This window comes from Puma concolor, chromosome B1, assembly GCF_028749965.1.
Source record: "Puma concolor isolate L17-30 chromosome B1, mPumCon1.1.hap2, whole genome shotgun sequence".
Taxonomy (NCBI): Eukaryota; Metazoa; Chordata; class Mammalia; order Carnivora; family Felidae; genus Puma; species Puma concolor.
The window spans coordinates 66877758-66894416 of NC_141670.1; the positions used below are offsets into that span (position 1 = coordinate 66877758).

General features: G+C 32.9%; 1 protein-coding gene across 6 annotated transcripts in view; it reads left to right on the forward strand.

Moving 5' to 3' along the window:
- Window positions 1-16659, forward strand: part of FSTL5 (follistatin like 5) — a 780922-nt gene that overhangs the window by 276899 nt on the left and 487364 nt on the right. The window lies entirely within an intron of this gene.

The following is a 16659-nucleotide window of genomic DNA, read 5'->3' on the forward strand; positions in this document are numbered from 1 at the left end:
GCTTCCCAATCATGGCAGTTATCTTAGGACACAGGGAGGCCAATTCAGTCAACAGGCCAAATCCACCCAGTGGAAAGCACCTGGAGTGGAATTGAGTGAATAGTAAATGCCAAGCCATGCTGTGATAACATCTCCTTTCTTCCTGATTAAAAATGATGGGTTTCAGTTTGCACCACATAATTCAGATTATATGGAGCCTGCAAATGTCCATTTAAATAACTCTGAAGAACTCATGCTAAATTTAATTAGTAAATTTGAGATGACAATAATATAAAATCTGAAAGTATTGGTGTTTACTTTCATGGTACTCAAAGTCATTGGTATTGTCTATGAAAAGGCACTGCTGATTTAGTGATTTGAAAAATTGTTTTAACATGATATATAAATAAAACTTTGGACATTTTTAATGTTATTTATTTATTCACAAACTCATTTTCTATTTGCTTCTACTGGAGAGAATATTTGCTTATTAATTGTCATAACCCACACTGAAATTCTGAAGTCTTAAGTGTATGGAACTTCCACCATTCGAATAGGTCAGTGATCAGCTTGATTTCTCATCTTTGATTGGTTCCTCATCTCATTATTCATAATGTTCCTGAGGTTTACTTACAATTCTTGTCTGATATTTTAATTCTTAGCTTAAATGTATGACTGAAATATAATGTATTTCATCTGTGCACCAATTAAGGTAAATGACTAAAAACGTTCCTTTTTTCAAATTTGGTAGAATAAATAAAATATTATTTCCAAGGTAATAATAAAATTATGCACAGAACTTTTCAAATGATATAAGGGTAATACTCTAGTCAGTGTGGCCACTAGACGCCTACTGATATAATTGAAGTAAAATTAGAAGAATAGTTTTCCTCACAACAGTAAACTATGTGCAACTTGAATACATGCACAGAAATTTTTATGGTATCAGATTATCTTCTTGTACAGAAAGAATATCAGTTGTTGTGGTTTCAAGTCTATTTACTCCCCTCTTCTATCAAGTCTATTTTACAAATAACTATAATTAATTCTATTAGCATTGTGCTTTAAAACTCATGAGAGAGTAGTGCGTGTGTGTGTGTGTGAGAGAGAGAATTGATTCTGTCATTTTTTTTAAGTTTATTTATTTATTTTGTCAGAGAGGGAGAGAAAGAGGCAGAGAGAGAGGGAGAAAGAGAATCCCAAGCAGGCCCCCTGCTGTCTGTGTGGAGACTGATGTGCTGGGCTCAATCTCATGAACTGTGAGATCATGACCTGAGCTGAAATCAAGAATCAGATGCCTAATGACTGAGCCATCCAGGCGCCCCAATTCTGTCATTTTGACCTGAGATGGTACAGTGCAGATATTACTATGCCAATGTTGTATAACATCCTAAAATCATATAAATAATATTCTATTAAGGTAATTTAGAATCATATTCCCAAAATGAAGTTTTGTCCAACCGACACACTGTAAATGATTATATGGAAACATATGATAGTAAATTATCACGTGAGAAAAAACATTTGGAATATCTAATGTTCTACTCTATTGCTGGATGCTTTGGCATATTGCAAATCAATGTGTATATCAGTATGGAGGTAGAAGAACTGGATATAGCTAGGAACGTTGCCTTCCTTGTGAGTTCATAAAACAATGGTTTGAAAAATTTTTGCTTTTTAGACTGATACTCAGCATATATATCACATCTATGATCGTTTCAAAATACTTTTTCACCATATGTAAGTCAAAGTACTTCCTTATCTCTTTATATATAGTATTAAAATTTTATTAATATTGTCTGGGTTAGTTAGCAAGGATTAGCATGTTTCTTTGGTCTCAGAATTTGTGAGTCTTCTGCTTATTTATTTTGGGGTTTTGCCTAACATTTTTATAACTCACAAAAGGACTTTGCTTCAGCAGAAAGGAACTAAATAATATAGAACAAACAATAAGTTGCCTGTCTTATTGCTGTGCAGTTGGTCAAGTTTTAGGTGTAAAACAAGATTCGTTATAGCTGAAGGCCTGACATCATTGTGATGGCCAAAACTAATCCTTGTGATTGTGAACTCTATTTCCTCTAGAAAGTCTGTAATTTATATTGTTTACAATAATGGCCTAAAGGAAGAAGCAAATCAAAATATTAAGTTCATGAAATGCTAAAAACCTATATTTAATTAGATTTTTAATAAAAAAATCAAAACTAAATAACAGGAACAAGTTTTCCTCCTTTGGGGGAAAAATTTGGTAGTTTAGATCTAATAAAAGGTAATTAAGCAAACCTTAGAACATTAGTCAACAAACAGGAAGTTAGAGGCCAAATTCAGGATCCAGTCCATTTTTTTAAAGCAATGTGTTATTGAAACAGAGCCACACCTGCTAATTTAGGAAATTTTCTTTGGGTATTTTTGCACAACAAAAGGAGAGTTGAGTATTTGCAACAGAGATAATATGGCCCCCAAAACATAAAAAACATTTTGTCTGCATCTTCCCAGAAAAAGCTTGTTAACATCTGCTTTAAAAGATTACCAGCGCCTTAAAATTAATTATTTAAAATATTGATGGGTATTGGAGCAACTGTGTGGCTCATTTGGTTGAGCATCCGACTCTTGATTTCAGCTCAGGCCATGATCTCATAGGTTTGGGAGTCTGAGCCTGCATCAGACCCTGCACTGACAGCGTGGGAGCCTGCTTGGGATTCTCTCCCTCTTTCTCTCTCTCTCTTTCTCCCCCTCTCTCTCTCTCTGCCTCTCCCTTACTTGCTCATTCTTACCCTGTCTCTCAAAATAAATAAATAAACAAACACATTTTTGTAAAATATTGATAGATTATTACTATCCTATATCTTCTTGGCTATGGTGGTGAAAATAGGGACATACTCATTGTTACATTTGAATAGAAATACACACACACACACACACACACACACGGTTACAAGTAAAACAGGAAATCTGAGTAATATCAGTGGATAGTATTAAAGATGATATGTTGGTTATGATATTGTACTACAGCTTTTCAAAATGTTACTATTGGTAGAAACTGGGTAAAGGGAACAAGGAATCTCTGTATTATTTCTTACAACCTCATATGACTATTACAAACTCGTATATACAACATCATACAACCTCATATGACTCATATAACCTCAATAGAAAGAGTTTAATAAAAAAAAACCTGGAAACTATTAGCAAATATTAAGACAATTTTAAAGAAAGTATGGTTTGCATTATTCATTAATTATTTCAATTTTAGGCTAAGACCTATTTCACTTATCAAATTTATCAGGTTTATGTTTGCCATTTATGCTTAAACTTATTAAAATTATATTTGTACAATCATGCTTATTGATTGTTTTAAAATTAAGATTACAGTGTAAGTTAAAAGGACTTACATTTCCATCTTTATACATATGTATATGCTTATAACTATATCTATATATCTTCCTTTTATTTGTTAAATATTTGAATGCCTCTATAGTGTGCTTAGCATTTACTCTTACTGACACTTAAATAGAGACATTAATTCACTAAGAACTTTCTTTAATGATTTATAATTTATGGAACTATAAATAAAGCATCTAATATACCTAGTAATAAAACATCTTTAAATTTATTTCTCTTCACATTTATGTAATTACAAAGAAACTGGCTATAGTAAGAAAGAATAATGTAGCATTTGTTTTTTTGGAATCAAAGACTTTAAGATGACATTTGACATATGCTGGGGATGAAAACACTTTTATCTACGTTTCTACATTCTTCTGGATGGCCTAATTATCAAATTGACATGAGACAGATAAGAGGAGAAAGATAAATTTAATTATATATACATAGGGCCCCCAAGAGAATATGAGATCCACTGACAGGGAATTGAGGTTTATATGCAGCCCTGAAGTAAGAAGAGGGTAAGGGTCTAAGACTTCAAACGGGAGAAGATAATTCATAAGTAGATGGAAGAGAAAACATTTGGGGGGGAAAATATATATATATATATATTTTCTGTGTCATGCTGAGAAATTCTTCTTATCCAAAAAAAAAAAAAAAAAAAACAAACAAACCAAAAAAGCAAGTTACCTTTAGTAAATAGCTCTAGGGCCTCTATCTAAATTCTTTTAGGCAGTTAAGGGAGTATAGAGGGAGGGGTTGGGGGGTACCAAAAATCCCTTTTTGCATCTGTAGGGCTTTATTGTCTTCAGCTGAAAATAATTCTCATGCCAAAGCAGCACATTCTGATATGAACTGTGCTGAATCCTATCACATAGCATAAAACTTTTATATTTTTATGTAATGCCTAGCTATTCGTTGTGATGGCAGTTTGGGCTTAAAGTCATTTCCCATCCCCAGCTCTACCCCCAAACAGCTTCTAACTTCTACAACTCACATCACTTATAACAAGTAAAATTTCCTCTCACCCTGACTCCAGGTCAGTCTGTCGTACACAGCAGAATTTACTTACTCAGAGAATAGACAAAAGCTAGAGTAAGAAACTCAAGATATAACCTATGCCAAAATGAATAAGGAATTAAGCCTTTTATGAGAAAGTCAATTGAACAGAAACCCTTTTGCCATTTACTGTGCTAAGAATAAAATTGCCATAAAAGCAAATGTTGTGTGCATTTAAATGTGCATCACAAACAATAACAACTTGGGAAATATGGTTTTTATGGCTATGTGTGCACTATTTGAATGAGATCTGACATTGTGGGTTTTTTTCTTTGGTATAATCTGGAGAGACATTCATATTCCACTTTTTAATTCATTCTCTTACCTGATTTTTTTTTTTTTTTAAGGATAAGACTTGTAGAAATTGGGCTAGAGAACTAGGCTGCCAATGATACAATGATATTTTAAAATATAACAGTAATTGCTGTGTGTTAACACAGAGGAGCTTTTAGATTACTTTTTTTTGAAGCTTTGTAAAGTTTCTATTTTCTGTCTACTTTTTTATGCCATTTCATGAAAAACAGTAATCTTGATAAATATTTAAACTTTGGAAAGTGATGCCCAGATACTTGTTTGTTTAATTTTGTTTTTGGTCAGTGTTAGCCAACTGGAACTGCAGGGTGGTAGTGAAATTAATAAAATCAACAAAATTTATAGTTGTTAACTCTTGAAGGTCATATTACAGACACAGAAACTCTAGTCCTTCTGAAAGCCTTGTACACAACATCAAAATTTGATTAATCAGCCATATTTGGGTAGATTTATGGTAAAATTTTCTGAATTTGGTGATATGAAATTGAGTTGTGTTTCACTTTTAAAATTTATATTACATTTAACATTTAATCAAACTTAACAATATAGTTTCGTTGCCACTCTCTCTAATCCTAATGGGAAATATAGAATTCTATGTATTCTCATTACGTAACATTACATAATATTCTTTAGAAATCATTGTAGCGTGTATACTCATAAACTTACCATTTTTATTAAAATCATACCAAATATTTGTTTCTCCTCTGATTTAGGATTAAGGATTCTGTAAACATTACATTTTATATGGGTTTATCTTTTGTTTATAGAAAAACAGTAGATAAATGGTAGATATTACACAGAATATGAAAAATGATCCAAAAAGAGATTTAGATGTTGACTACTTAACAAATGTATTAAAAAATATTACCAGAGGGGCGCCTGGGTGGCTCAGTCGGTTAAGCGTCCGACTTGGGCTCAGGTCATGATCTCGCAGCCCGTGAGTTTGAGCCCCGCATCGGGCTCTGTGCTGACCGCTCAGAGCCTGGAGCCTGTTTCGGATTCTGTGTCTCCCTCTCTCTCTGACCCTCCCCCGTTCATGCTTTGTCTCTCTCTTTCTCAAAAATAAATAAATATTAAAAATATATAGATATTACCAGAAAGTAAGAGAGAGAGAATACCAGTAATAATAGTAATACATTGGGTATTTATTTTAAAACACTTCAAGTATTATACTACTGTTTTATCATAATAAGCCAATATACTATAGAGAAGGCAACAAGCCTAAGGTTTTAAAAATGACCGGCAGACATGCGCATAGCAAGTTAATGCTGCTGGGACAAGAACCAATGGATTCTGTCTTCTCTTTTAGGGTACGTATGCTGCAAATGTTCTGCTTAAACATATAATACCATGACATCTTACTTGCCCATGTCTTTTAAAAACTTTACTTTTAATAGTGATTTCCAAGAACATGCAACATTATTTGGAAACATTCTTGCTCACTGGGTATTTTTAAGGATTAAGTAATGCATTTGATATAGTTCTTAGCCAATTGAAGAACATAGTAAAAGATAATACTTACTTAAGACTATAACGTTTATATAGTAACTGTGAACATTTGATTGCAATAAATTTTCAAATTTGAGTCTGTGAAGCCACACAGATTTTATTCTAGGTTAACATTAGGTTATAATCTTACATCAAAAGACTCAGGTTAAATTATTATATAACTGAATTTGCCAGATTGTAATAGGTTAATTTATGGTAGTAATTTTTTTATTTTAGATAAGAATAGTTGAAAAAATAACTAACTTGAATTTAGAAATATATTTATTGTTAAAAAATACATTTATTGGGGCGCCTGGGTGGCGCAGTCGGTTAAGCGTCCGACTTCAGCCAGGTCACGATCTCACGGTCCGTGAGTTCGAGCCCCGCGTCAGGCTCTGGGCTGATGGCTCGGAGCCTGGAGCCTGTTTCCGATTCTGTGTCTCCCTCTCTCTCTGCCCCTCCCCCGTTCATGCTCTGTCTCTCTCTGTCCCAAAAATAAATAAACGTTGAAAAAAAAATTAAATAAAAAAAAAATACATTTATTATTAGTTCTTGGTTGACATTTAAGATGCTATCTTATAGTCACCTTTTCTACAGATTTATTTTAGGCTGATTTTGCTGATCTTATGCTATAAATAGAATATCTATTAGATATGTTACAAAGTTATTTCAATCTCCTATTCCCCCCTCCAAAAAAGAGAAAAAAAAAAACATTTAAAGACTAAATTCATTTACTGATGCGTTTAATTTTAGTCAAATTTTCTCATTTTCCCCCCGTTATAGGAACTAAATTTAACATTCAAATACATGGATAGTCTTATCTTGTTTTTGTATATTTTCATGCTATATCATTTTTCTTCAATTTCAAGTTATAGAATAAATATTTTAGTTTAATATTTTATTTCATACTTTCTATGGATATATGAATATCCCATCAATAGTTATAAACACAATATTCAATAGTGACAGAAAAAAATAAGAACATTTTATCAGTTCAAATAACTTGTCCTTGTCTTGTATATTGAGGCTGTTTAAACATTGTATCAGTCATTGTCTCTCACTGGCACCTTCACTTATCATGTTTATTTTTTCAGTATCCTATTTTCAAATGCTGAATATGTATTTTTAAATGCTATAACTTACAAAGTGAAGAACATTTTTAAAACCATTATTTTTTAATGTGCTTAATTTCTTCTCTTTGACATTTCTTTGCAAAAACATGATGATGAAAAACTTTCCAATGATTACACTCCGCATATATAACTGGGGATAAAATGTTCTAAAAATGAAATTGAAAATTGTTCTCTATTAGTCTGATTCATATTTCACTTTTAAAATCCCTTCTGAAGGGTGTGTATATACTTTAGGAGACATTTGAAAACTATTAATGCTAAAAATTTTAAACCAAATGGGAAAAATGAGAAGCTTTGTGTGTGGTTATCATTCAGATAGTTATGTGGGAAAAAATAAATATTTGAAGGGAATCACCCTGAAGAAAGAAGATTTGGCACTTTCTAGCACAATGTAAAGCATAGGTAATTAGCAATGTTTCTGTTTTGAATACTGGTTAAGAAAAGTATAAGGAACTTCAGTTCAATTAACAAAAATTCAAATAAATTTAATACCGTAATATGCAATCAATTTGTTTTTAGTTCAAAATACCACATCATCTAGCTGTAAATTATTTATCAATCTCATGGTTACAATAGAAGGTAGTGTGTGCTCAGACAGATGTGAAGCATTTCATGTGTTCCCTTACATGATAATCACTTTGAAGAATTGTTTCTATATGTTTCTCTAATCAGTATATGAATTTCCAGTGATTTGTATAATGCCTTTCTAAAAGTCTTCCCCCAAAATCTAGGCATAAGTTGTGATTACATTTTATCAGTATTTTTTCCCCTTGATGATATCTAAAGAGATCACTCATAACCACCAAAGTTCATGAATGGATTTGTATATGAAACCAGGTTGAACTAAAGTCCACAATGTATAGAAACAATATTGTACTAAAATTTGACTTTAGCTTTTCTATAAGAATAAGGTATTTTCTATTGAATAAGGCATTTATCTCCACATTTCTTGAGAATTGTAAATATAAAATAACATAAAAAAGACAGTTACAAATAGGTCTAGAATAAAAGTTTGTAGTATTAGTAGAGATTTCTAAATGAAATTTTCACTTTTTTTTTACCGTAAATCAATAACGACTTTCAAAAATCCATAATAATTTAACATAGAGGTGTAATTTAAAAAGTGGTAGCATAGTAAATTCAACAATTGATACTGTTTCCAAAGGTTTCTTCCCAATAATTCCAAATCAGTTAGGTGCCAGATAGGTCTTCCTTGATGATTTTCATTCATTTTAATTGTAACACAGTGGCTCAAAAGTCCTTAGGTGAAGGTATGGAAACATGTCTGTGAGTAACCCTTAAAGGATGGTAATAACAACTAAGTTACTATTAGGGAAATCAAAAGTTACAATTAAGGCCAGAATAATCAATGAAGAATCTTTGTGGATTAAGTAGAAAGATTTGCCAAAACTAAAACATAAAATGTTTCTGGGGTACCAGGGTGGCTTGGTCAGTTAAGCACCCAACTGTTGATTTTGATTCGGGTCATGATCTCAAGGTTTGTTGAGTATCAGCCCCTTAACGGGCTCTGTGCTGACAGTGATTCTCTCTCTTCCCCTCCCTCCCCCACTTGTGTTCTCTCTCTCTCAAGATAAATAAATAAACTTAAAAAACAAAGACATAAAATGTTTCTTTGTTTTAGTTGGATAAGAATTCCATGGCACAGAAAAGCAAGGTGTCAGTTGGGCACTCAGTTAGTATCTAAGTGTAGTTGCCCAAAAGAGAGTAGAGATGATGCTGGCTTGAATCAAGATGACAGAAGTGCCAGTGATGGTACAAAGTTGTCTGACTACCTAAACACAACTGTTTTGGGCGTGGACATGGAGTTTATGGGAACTAAATAAATGAGCTAAGCAAAAATAAATAAATAAATAAATAAATAAATAAATAAATAAATAAGAAGTCATTAACTGAAATAGGAAATGCTGGGGGACTCACACATTTGAAAATGGATATGAGGAGAAAATATATACATATGCACTTAAGATCAGTTAAATTTAAATCTCTTTTAGACAAGTGAGGAAAAATGCCATTTATGCAGTTGGATCTGAGTCAGGAAATCAACGGAGAATTTGGAGGAGGATACATATATATAGGATTTATAAGTATATTAATAAAGAGGCAGGCATGGAACTTTATACTTGAGATATACAAGAGAATGAGTGCACATTGGGAAGCAGAGAATGCTAGGGATAGAACTCTATTGTATTTCACCCTCAGAGGTCAGGAGATGGACAAAGAGCAAGTAAAGGAGTCAAATACATAGTCTGCAGTGAAAGGGGAGGAAAACCAAGAGAGTGTGGCTACATGAAGCTAATTAAAATTTTTCACGGAGGAAAAAATGAGGAACTGGATTAAATGTTGCTGAAATCCAGTATGATGGGGATTAGGAAATGAACACTGATTTGAAAGATTAAGGCCATGGTTAACTTGGTAAGAGTCTGTAAGAGAAAATAGTAAGTGAGGAAGTGAGATAGTAAGCATGTTCCAGAAAGCTCATTGGAAGAGTGTTTCTCAAAAGAGGAGCAGATACATGTGCAGATATATGTCTATATATATCTGTATATATAGTGATCAGGAGACACAGACATGTGGATGGGAATAAGAAAACAGAGAGGGGAAAACTTATAAGGCAAGAGAAAGAGGAGGTAGTTGTCAGAGCAGAACCAGTGGACAGGATAGAGAGAATGGGATCCAACAGAGAAGGGGTAGTTTTGACTTTAGATGAACACATGGATTCTTCATCCATTAAATAGGAAAGGAAAAATAAGTACTTTCAGGTGCAGGTAGATGAACTTATTTTATGATATAAAAGTGTATTGTTCTTATCTGTATATATAGATACAGATATATATCTCTATATGCATATATATATATATATATATATATATATGAAATAAGACATGAAGCATTCATTTATTTTATATGCTTTAATCAATCTGCTTGCCAATAATGTTGGAATATAGATTGACTTAATGTGGCTATTTCTGGGGCTCTTAGCATTTAATTCATTTTTAAAAGCATTCTTTTTCCTAAAGAAGAAGAAAATCCTATTAAAAATTCAGAAAGATGCATGAGCATTTGATTAATTTAATTGGTCATTAGTGTAATTAATTGTAAAAAACAATATTACATACACTTGATTAATTCTATAAATGCTCAAAATGTTGTGTACTTGTCAAAAGAGTTCAGGTAATTAATATAAAATATCTATAGAAATAAAATATATGCACATGTACACATGGATAGGTATGTATGATAAAATATGATTTTTTTTTAACCATTCATCAGTGATTATTTATTGACACCTGATCCTGTGTCAGACCTATCCAAAAATGTAGATGGCACCATTCTTAATTTTGCTAACTGGGTAGAGATGAGTGGCTAGACCAATCTGTTAATGACCAATAATATGATATTTTCCACCATGTCTGGAAAATCTCATGATATGCAGTTAGATTAGCATCTGTACCTGATATTCAGGTACATGAAATTATTCTGTGTCAAAACGAGCCCTTTTGTGTAAACCTTTTGTATAAGGGAAATATTTTTTCTCATAGGGTATATGTGCCACATTACATTCCATTGTTATCAATGGACATTTAGTTTTTCTCCTGGCAGTTTATTGAGTATAAGGTCTAAATCAAAAGAAAGATCAGGGATCCCTGATAAATATATTCAGCAAGAAATAAGAATCAGATTTAGGAAACAGCAACATGGAAGTTAGAACTTGAATATAGAGAAATAATTTTATCTTCTTATCACTTATGTTAATTCCTTTAGCTTTGGAAGGTACTGCATATTGTTTTAATCAGCAATGTTTCTTTATGAGAATTTACAACCTCAACCTAAGTTCACTCTAATAACCTAGGAGATACTGGTCATTCACTCCACTTTCATGTAAGTGATGATATCAGGTAAGGTATAGTGACATTGTATACCCTGAGGCTAATGCATACCTATATAAATCCAGAGAACCTAATGGTATGTATGTAGTGCGTGGCATAACTTGACTAAGTAAATATTTCAAGGGGGAGAAAGACATTTGGGACTACTTATTGACATTGTATCTATTTGGTCATTAGACTTTTATCTACTCCCGAACAAGCACAGAATATTAACATTAGAACTTTAGCTTTGAGGTAGTTTTATGCCTTATCAAAACCCATAATTTCTTTTATGTATCCCCACATTTACTTATTTTCAAAACATACACATGTGTGTAAATTAGTCATAAAAGACAAAGTGATTATTGTTTAAGCTTCACTTGAAAAATACTACAATAGGCCCACATCACCTGCACTTTTAGTGAAATATAAAAGAACATGTAAGTTGGTACGGGATGTGTTTTCCAGTATTTAGAATAATAACTATGGCATTTAGCTTTGATGATGGTCTACAAAACATAACAGTAGGATTTGGGGGTTTAATTAAATTTATGCCAAAATTACTTTCAAATCCTGGGGAAAAATATGCTTGAATAATACAGCACATGTTTTGGCCTTTAAAAATTTTAACAAGTGGAAACATTTACATGACACATTGGCACAATCTCCGTAGTTCAGACATAGCTAGTATACAACATAGCAACAGCTTTGTTCATTAATTCCATAGTAAACACGCACACTGACTCTCGCATAAATTTGTCAGTGCTGTGTCTACATCTACAGGGAACAGCCAGCATGGAAGTGAGTTTCATTTCAACATATCAATAAATATATGGAAGAAAGATTACGCCATGCCCTTTTTATGTAACTCTAATTATTTCAACATCAGAATACCACAATAAATAAATAAATAAATAAATAAATAAATAAATAAATAGATAGATAAATATCTTATTTAGACATCCAGACATCCTACTGCAAGCAATAGGGAGCAGAAGGTTACTATTTTTGACTCCAGGTAATTCTAAATATTTATAAAATTTACATGCAGCTACAGAAAATGGTTACCAAAGGCAAAGTCTCCTGTCACCCTTCCCTCGCCCCAGTCCTCTTCATCCCCCTTCCCAAAGGACTCCACTGTTCTCTGAGACTTGAAATCAGTGGTCTTGGCAAGGAAAAAAAACCCAAAAACTTATAATACTGTGAGTTTTGGAAAAGGCCAAGACATCAACTCCATTTATAGTCCAATCTCCTGACTCTGTTTCTTAAGAAAAGCTCAGAAGGACACAACTGTTAAATGCATAAAAAGCAGCTTCCTTTCCAACCTCATTTCCAATCAAATGAAAGTGAATGGATCGATTTGAGCTACAGCCTTTAGCTATTTCAAAAATTTATCTTCTTTTCCCAAAGTGCTTAACCTGAATTTTTTTGCTTTTGTCATTCTACTTCTGTCATTTTTCCTACTCCTGGATACTGGCACAGTCTCATCACTTCATCTTACCACTGCCAACTAGAACTGAAGAAGGAAAAGATACTTATTAGTAATGGTATCAGTGAGCATTCATGGAATTTGACTTAGCTGGCTTCTTGTCATTTTCTTGGGGCACTTACGTATGTCTTTTCCTCAGGACACTCAAGTCTTTTTTTTCCCATTCTTCTATCACAAAATCTATATCTTTTATATGGACTCATGAGTTTGGAACTTTTGACTCTTTGAACTTATCTCAGGTATGCACGTGTTCATATGCCAATATCACAGATTAAAACACTGTCCACAGGCAGGTTCCCTGGAAGCTCCCAGGCTCATCCACGTTCTGGGTCAAAAAAAGAAAACCTCTCTCACAAACCAGTCCATTCCCTTCTCTTGTGTTTGGTTGTGCTTTGACTGTTCAGTGTCCTCTACAGTCCTAAAATCTCAACCATGACTCTACCAGTCCACTCCGTCATGCTTCCTTTGTTTTGAATATCAGCGGAGAAGCTTATAGTCTTCAGTTTTACCAACCTGTGTATCCCCAGAGTCTTTACATAAACAGAGAAAACAGTGTTTTGTTGTTGTTGTTGCTGTTGTTGCTATCTAAGCCATACATATTCACAAATTTTGGTCATAACAGCCTTTAAAAATAAATGTGGTTTGTTTGCTTTATACTCATATTTTAAAGAGGCCATTCAAGGGTCTCTTTCCTGATCACAGAATGGTAAACACACAACGTTCAATTATTTCTGACCAAGTACCTATTACACATGAAGTTTCATTTCAGATGTATCTTATTGTCTACCAAACTGTCTATGCTAAATATATATATATATATATATATATATATTTATATATAAATTTATTTATATATAAAACCATTTTTTAATTTTAAAGGAGCTATATTATGAAAGAACACCTGTTATAAAATGAAAATTACTTAGCAAAATAATTTTTTCCTAGTTTACTTTATTACAAAGTGAATTTTTATATATCAGGTTTGTTAAACTACAGTTATCATCCAACTGCCTATTATTGTGATAGACATATTGTAAATTCATAATAGTAGACAGGAATGAAGTAATTCATGTATAAGTTTAAAAATAGGGGTGGCTGGGTGGTTCAGTCAGTTGAGCGTTCACTTCAGCTCAGGCCGTAATCTCACAGTTCGTGGGTTTGAGCCCCACACCAGGCTCTGTACTGACAGCTCAGAGCCTAGAGCCTACAGCCTGTTTTGGATTCTGTGCCTCCCTCTCCCTTTGCCCCTCCCCCTCCCCCACTCACGCTCTGTCTCTGTCTGAAAAATAAATTAACATTAAAAAAAAGTTAAAAAATAAAATATAGGGTGACACCTGGGTGGTTCCGTCAATTAAGCATCTTACTCTTGATTTCAACTCAAGCGACCTTATATTTCATGAGGTCGAGCCCCGCATCATCCTCTGTGCTGAGCATGGAGCCTGATTGGGATTCTCTCTCTCCCTCTCTCTGCCCCTCCCCTGCTCATGCTCACTCTCTCTATAAATAAATAAATAAATAGATAGATAAATAAATAAATAAATACACATTAAAAATATATATGTACACATAAACACATTTATATGAAACTATAACATTTACATTAATATTAATCTTTATTTTCCCACATATTATAACAATAGAACAATGACTTTTTTGAAGAGTACCATTCATGCATACTGATGCCTCAATACTTGACTGGCTGAGGATACAGTGATTTTCAACATAATATATCAAATTAAATAAGAAGATACATTACTATAGGTATTAATACTCAAGTCATTATTACTTTGTTTTTTTATGGAGTGCAAATGTGTCTGTATTTCTTGAGGGGTATTTGTGTGTGTGGGGTTTTTTTTGTTTGTTTGTTTTCTAGGAATAACACATAGTCTTCCTTTATTGGTCTGAGTTTCTGCTTAACACCAAACATGTCCTTACCCCTTAAAAAAAGTATGTTATATAAATTTAACTCTATGATTATTGCTTCACAAAATTATTTAAGATAATGTGAAGTTTAAACAATAAATTGTCTTATTCTGAGAAAAAGGAGAATGGTATATTTTAAATATACCATTAGCACTCAGCACTGGTCAATAATGGGTTGAATTTTGAGAAAATAAGCTTCCTATTTCTAATTGTCACATCCTAAAGTACTTGAATAAATTAAATTGTGAGACACTTTAAGAATGATCCCCTTTTGACTCCTTAACTGTGCTAAGGAAAAATCATCACATTTATGTTGTACACCTGTAAGTTCACACTAAGACTGATACTTAACTGCCAAGGCCTATGAGTTTAAAAGTGACAGAATTCATCAGAACTTTGTCTGCTTATGAATCTAAGTTAACAGGTCTGTAAATTGTATGAAAGTTGAGAAAATATATGCCTTAAAGTTTTAGAATTTGAGACAATAGAAAAAAATGAGAATTCTTTTTTCATCTAGGACTTTCCTAAGGCATGTTAGGATAGTGAAGGAAATTTTTTCTTTTTCTTAACTTTTTGTCTCCAAAAATTTGACTCTTGAGTTTATCTAGTAATACTTTTTCCATTGCTTTTCACCGTCTACTGTCTTTACATTATTGAAGCAAGGACTGAAGACTTGGAAGATAAATAAAGATCCCAGACTAATACTGTAAGGGTTTGGGTGGCCAAGAACATGCAGTGTCTGAATTTCAGTTAGTGACGGATCTATGCAACTATGCTTTTGGAGAGAAAATACTAAATATACTAAATGTACTCTGAGAAAATCTAAATACTATTTCCCAAGAGACAATTATTGCCTATTCCTACACACACACACACACACACACACACACACACACACACACACAAAGCCCCATGGATGTCTAATTTTAGGGGCAATCTAATGTCATTTCAATAATTGAACTATCTGGGGGCACCTGGGTGGCTCAGTTGGTTAAGTGTCTGACTTTGGCTCAGGTCAACCGCGAATTTTGTTGGTTTAAGCCCCACATTGTCTCTGTTCTGGCAGCTCAGAACACACACACTCTCTCTCTTTCTCTGTCTCTGTCTCTCTCTCAAAAGTAAATAAACATTAAAAAAATTAAATAATTGAGCCACCTGACTTTTGATAAGAATTTAAAAAAATATTGAGGTATTAAGACTAAGATTCATGGGATGTGACTATAGTTGTTAAAAAAACATGTTTTACGAAAGATCTAATATAGTTACAACAAGGATTTTTTAATACATTATACCTAAAATGAAGTAGGACCAAAGAAAAAAATAAATGAAAGGGTGGTTTCATCTAATAATACTTGAGGAAATGAATGAAAAAAGGGTCTCTCATTTTTATTATTTTTATGGGACAAAGGTGTAATGGTTTTTGAGGGGTCTAGAAAAGGAAGGTTTTTTAAAAATTATCTCTTTATGCCAGAAGGAAATGAAAATTATAGTTGAATAGAACACTTGGGGCAGTCACATCAATAGTGTCTTTTAAAATGTGTTAAAAGTGATGGCACATAAAATGAGGAGAGAACATTATAGAAGACTTAATAACCTGATCAAAAGAAAAAAAAAAATGAATGAACTACATGAAAAAAAATCTTAGAGTTTGGGATTTGACATCCTGTAGGAATAACACCTATTAAAACCATCACAATAAAAATCCTGAAAAGGTGTTTAATATAGTGTACTGTCAACTCTCACTAGGTTGAGTAGCCTGACTTTGCTGTTTAATTAGACCTCACCATTCAAACATCTAAAACCAGTTATCAAAATCTTAATATTGGCGGGTAAGCTGGCAAAATGCAAGATAGCTGATAAGAGAGTAGCAAGGATTAAATATGTTCACAAAATGTATTCTTTTGGATATTATTTTTAAAAGAAAAGCTTTATACATTAATTCTTTCATCATCACTTTGATAAGACACAAATTCATTGAAGATGAAGAAAAAAAGAGAATCACTGCTAC